Here is a 5,543-nt window from a genome sequence, read left to right as displayed (position 1 = left end):
AATTTGGGGGGCGCCTGGGTGGCTCAGTTAAGCATCTGACTTCAGGTCATGATCTCCCCGTTCGTGGGTTCGAGCCCCGCATCGGGCTCTGTGCTGACAGCTCAGAGCCTGGAGCCTGCTTTGGAGTCTGTGTCTCTCTCTCAAAGAAAACATTTTCTAGTCAATTTATGGATCTAGCTGGCTTCTATTTAGTGATTCATGAGTCAGGCAGCATGCAACCTAGCGATAGAAAGGAGCACCAAAGAGCTGCACAACGCACGACATTCTTAGACCATGTGAGCAGGAACGGGCAGATTCGCTGGGCATCTGCTGATGGGTAAGCATGGTTACTCTTATTACATGGGCCCCAGGGAAGTCTCGGAGCAGGTCGGGTACCTTGTGCTGAGCAGGTGAGAGCTGACTGGCTGACCTAGGCCTTCCTCTTCCGGGAGAGCAGAGCATAGAAACGTAAGTTTTGGTTTGCTGACACGGGGCTTAACATTAGTGACTCCATTTTGGGCGTAATCTGGTTACTTTAACAACATTGACGTGAGCTACATCCATAGTAGTTCCCCAAGCGTGGTGGCCCTGATCTGGATTGTATCTCAAGTTCCTCTGGGAAGTATACCTGAGCTGGGATGTCTCCAAAGTTCCCCAGTTAGGTCTAACCTGATCTAGTATATGTCCCTCGTCACCGGGGCGTGTATACTGACAGTGGGTGTCTCCCAGTTCTCCAGGTTTGGCTGCCCCGACGCTGGAAGTCTGCCAGTTTTCCCGTGGGTCTACACTGATCGAGGATATTCCCCTAAATCTCTAGGTAGGTCTACTCTGACCTGGGAGGTGACCCTTATTCTGTATGTACCCTGATCAATGAGGTCTTTGAAATACAGAGACCTGTGGGGTTTCTCTAATTCTCTGAGTGTGCCTACTCTGGTACGCACTCAGAGACGTATCCCTAATCCTGTGTGTGAACCCTGAAAGGTGGTGTCCCCTAATCACCCAGGGGTGCCCTCCCTGATTTTCTCTCTTTAATAATCAGAAGTGTCTTCTCTGACCTGAGATACACCTTATCATCAATTGTGACTGACCTGGGATGTGTCCCTAATTCACCACGTGTGTCTTCAGTGACATTGGATAGCCCCCTAACTCCCCAGGTGTTTCTACCCTGACCTGAAATGTTTTCTTTGTTCTCCAAGTGTGTCTACCCTAAACTCGTATTATCTCTGAAAATTCCTGTATCTTCTCTGACCTGGTCCATCCCTAGAGCCCAGTTGTGTCCACATGGGCACGAGTGAATCTCTAATCCCAGATGTTTCTGTCGTGACCTGGTTTTTCTCCCTAACTCTTTAGGTGTTGACCTGGGATGTGTAATTCCTCCTCCGTGTGTCCACTGACTTGAGAGGTCTCGTGTTTATTGGTACCACTCTGGAAGTCCCCTCTCTGCTCTGTTGTACTCTGACGCAGCACGTCTGCTTACTTCCCCGAGTCCACCTACCCTGACCTTCAGGGTCTCCACGACTCCTGAGATGTTATCTCAGCTCACCTGGACCGCTGACTAGTTCCCCAGATGTGTCTACAAAAAGCGGTATTTTATTGTAATATACCAGTTATGTCTACACTGACCTGAGCGGTCTTAATTCCCCAAGTGTGTCAACACTAACCTAGTCTGATTCCATAGATTCCCAGCTGCGTCTGCCTCGACATTGGATGTCTCCACTTGACCTGCTGTGACTACCTAGTATCTCAGGCATGTCCACTCTGACCCGGAACATCTAACACCTCAGGTGTGGCCACTTTGCCCCGGAGCCTCCCTGGTTCCCCAGTTGTGCCTGCCGTAACCTGAGATGTCAAACTCAGACGTGTCTACTCATACCTGGGATGTCTAATCCACAGATGTGTCCACGCTGAACAGGGATGGCTTCCTAAAACCCCAGCTGTGTCTATCCTGACCCGGGATGTGTCCCAGATTTTCAAGGTGTGTCCATACTGAGGTGTGGTGTCCTCTGGTTTTGCAGGAGTGTCTACGCTGACCTTTTCGTTCACATAAAACCCCAGCGGTGTATGTCTGAGCGGGGATCTCTCCCTAATTCCTCAGGCAGGCCTACCCTGCATCGGAATGTCTCACTTTCCCCGTGTCCAGCTGACCTGCGAGATCTCCCTGGTCTCCCAGGCATGTCTACTCTGATCTGTGGTCTCCCTAACCCCGCAAGTGTGTCCCCTCTGACCTGGGTTGTCTCCCTGCTTCGTTTTCAGTGTCTGCCTTGACACGGTGTATCTCCCCGGTTGCTCTCACGTGACCGAGGTGTCCAATTCCACGGTGAATCTACGACCTGGGACGACCCGTTTCCCCACGTATTTCTACTCCGACCAAAGAGGTCCCCTTGGCTCCACAGGGGTGTCTGCTCTGAGCTGGGAGGTCTCATTCTCCAGATTTCTCTCTCGGGGCCTTGAATGTCTCCGCTCTTCAGGACTGGCCAGCGTATCCTGGGACGTATGCCTTTGTCCTTCGCCGTGTCTACTGTGAATCTGGAGGTCTCGTTCCTCAGGTGTGTTGACACAGACTTGGGCTCTTTCTCTCATTCCCAGTTGCATCTAATCTCGCCTGGGAGGTCTCCCTAGTTACCAAGGTGTGTCTGTATTGTTCACGAAGGGCTGTTTCCCCCAGGTCATCCACCTTGACCAGTGAAGTCTCCCGAACTCCAGAAGTGTGTTCACAGTGACCTGAGGTATCGCCCTATCTCTCCAGGTGTTCTGATCTGTGATGTCTCTAAGTCCCCAGGCGTGTCTGCATTGATTACAATGACCCTTTAATGCACCAGGTAGGTCAGCCTGACTTGGGATCCCTCCCTAACTTAGGGAAGTGTCTTCCCTGACTTAGGATGTCACACTGCTACCCCCCACCTCCCACTGTGTCTAGCCTGATCTGGAATCTCTCTCCCATCCAGGCTCTCCCCAGGTCCCCAGATGTGTCTACCCTGATACGTGATGTCCCCTGAGTTCCCCTCTGTTTCTATTTTGATGTGGAATGTCTACAGTAACCTGGAATGTCTCCTTAATTCCCCAGGTATGTCTACCCTTACCGGGATATCTGTTTAATAACTCAGATGTGTCTACACAGATGGGGCATGTCTACTTTCTTACAAAGTAAGTGCATCTCTTTTGACCAGGGATGTTTCCCTAGTATCCCAGGTTGTGTCTATCCTAAGATGGCCCCGTTTCCCCAGGGGAAGATACCATGACTTGGGACGTCACCTTGATTCCTCGGGAATTTCTATACTAACCTGAGAAACCGGTTTCCCCACGTGTGTTCTCTCACTTCAGAGGTCTTGAATTCTCTGGCTCCGTCTACTCTGACCCGGAATGTCTCCCTGTTTACCCTGCTGTATGTCAGCCGCACCTCGATGCCTCCTTAATAATCAGCTGTGTGTACATGTACCTGCATAGCTTTTCCCCTGCTCTTAGCTGAACTCTACCCAGGAGGGTCTGCACTTGAGGATGTCTACCTAATTTCCCATGTGGCTCTTCTGACCTTTGTTGTAACCTTATTCCCTGCTATGTCCACACTCACATGGGGCGTCTTCATAATTCTCAAGATGGTCCCTGCATCCCCGGTCTGCCTCCCCTGACCTAGAGTTTGTCTCGAAGCCCCAACATTACTCCTCCTACTCCCCTCATGTGTCTATTTGACCAGTAATGTCTCCCTGCAACACAGATGTGTCTGCTCTGACCTCGTGGATCTGCCTAATTCCCCTGGTGTGTCTATGCTGATGGGATGTCTAATTCCCAAAGTGCTTCTATACTAATCTGGGATTTTGACCTGGTTGCCTAGGAGTGCCTACCTTTATAAGGTATTTCTCCAAGACTCCCTTGGTGGGTCTATCTACTGAAGAATATCTACAGTTACATTGTGGGTTTTTAATGTTTATTTTGTGTGCACACAGGCGGGGTGGGGGGCGGTCAGAGAGACTCCCAAGCAGGCTCCATGCTGTCAGCACAGAGCCCAACGCCGGGCTCGATCCCACGACCCTGGGATCATGACCCAAGCTGAAATCCAGAGTCAGACGTTCAATAGGCTGAGCCACCCAGGCGCCCCGTCACGTTGTGCCTACATACATAACTCAGAAAAAAAATTAAAACCCAATTGCACATTATAAAAAACAATGCAGATTGACTTGTAAAAGTAAAAATAATCTCATTATAACCAATTTGATCTTTCCAGGTGGTTAAACTTGGGCAAATGGGAATCTTGGATTTGGGGTGTTTTCCAGACATTTGATATTCTCCTCCTGTTTCTTGTGTTAATACCCGTTATTGTGTATCTTTTCAAGAGCCTTCAGTAAACACTAATCGTGATCTCCATGTGAGCTGAAGAACCTAATGAGATTCTGGTTCATGATCTTCAGTGTCCAAAGAAGGGTCACGTGATGCTAAACAGTCAGCCGCTCTCTGTTCAACAGGGAGAGTGATCGATGGGAAGGGATGGTTTTTATGTTAATGTTTATTTTTAAGAGAGGTGCAGACAGAGTGGAGGACAGAGGCTCTGAAGCGGGCTCCACACTGACAGCAGAGAGCCTGACACGGGGCTCAAACTCATGAACCATGAGATCATGACCTGGGCCAGTCAGACACAACCCACTGAGCCACCCAGGAGCCCTGGAAGGGATTTTTTTTTTTTTTTTTTTTTTAATGAAATGGAGGGGTGCCCAGTGGTTCAGTCAGTTAAGTGTCCAATTCTTGATTTTGGCTCAGGTCATCTTGATTTTGGCTCAGGTCATGATCTCAGGGTTGTGGGATCGAGCCCCACATCAGGATCCACATTGAGCATGGAGCCTGCTTGGGATTCTCTCTCTCCCTTTCTCTCAAAAGTAAAATAAAATCCTAAAAGACAAATGAAACCGAGGGGCGCCTGAGTGGCTCAGTAGGTTGAGTGTCCAACCGGCTCAGGTCTCGATCTTGCAGTCGACGAGTCTGAGCCCCGCTGGGGGCCTCTGTGCTGACAGCTCGGAGCCCGGAGCCTGCTTCGGATTCCGTGTCTCCCTCTCTCTGCCCCTCCCCTGCTCATGCTCTGTCTCTGTCTCAAAAATAAAATAAACATTAAAAAAAATAAAACAAGGGGCGCCTGGGTGGCGCAGTCGGTTAAGCGTCCGACTTCAGCCAGGTCACGATCTCGCGGTCCGTGAGTTTGAGCCCCGCGTCAGGCTCTGGGCTGATGGCTCAGAGCCTGGAGCCTGTTTCCCATTCTGTGTCTCCCTCTCTCTCTGCCCCTCCCCCGTTCATGCTCTGTCTCTCTCTGTCCCAAAAAAACTAAATAAAAAACGTTGAAAAAAAAAATTAAAAAAAAAAAAAAAAAAAGGGGGCGCCTGGGTGGCGCAGTCGGTTAAGCGTCCGACTTCAGCCAGGTCACGATCTCGCTGTCTGTGAGTTCGAGCCCCGCGTCAGGCTCTGGGCTGATGGCTCGGAGCCTGTTTCCGATTCTGTGTCTCCCTCTCTCTCTGCCCCTCCCCAGTTCATGCTCTGTCTCTCTCTGTCCCAAAAATAAATAAAAAACGTTGAAAAAAAAAATA

The 5,543-nt window shown here is 50.0% G+C and overlaps 1 long non-coding RNA gene across 6 annotated transcripts in view; it reads left to right on the top strand.

The window, feature by feature from the left end:
- Positions 1–348: 348 nt before the first annotated feature.
- The window catches only part of LOC131489518 (uncharacterized), a 24,491-nt gene continuing 19,296 nt past the window's right edge, over positions 349–5,543 (top strand). For 2 of the 6 annotated variants that reach the window (XR_009250624.1, XR_009250623.1), the window contains exons 1-4: positions 709–796; positions 1,873–2,525; positions 2,726–2,798; positions 3,044–3,123. This is a non-coding gene — a long non-coding RNA (uncharacterized LOC131489518). The other 4 variants (XR_009250619.1, XR_009250622.1, XR_009250620.1 and 1 more) reach the window with 4 other exon arrangements.

Source organism: Neofelis nebulosa, chromosome 11 (genome assembly GCF_028018385.1).
Source record: "Neofelis nebulosa isolate mNeoNeb1 chromosome 11, mNeoNeb1.pri, whole genome shotgun sequence".
Lineage (NCBI taxonomy): Eukaryota > Metazoa > Chordata > Mammalia > Carnivora > Felidae > Neofelis > Neofelis nebulosa.
This window is presented reverse-complemented; position numbering and strand designations above follow the sequence as displayed.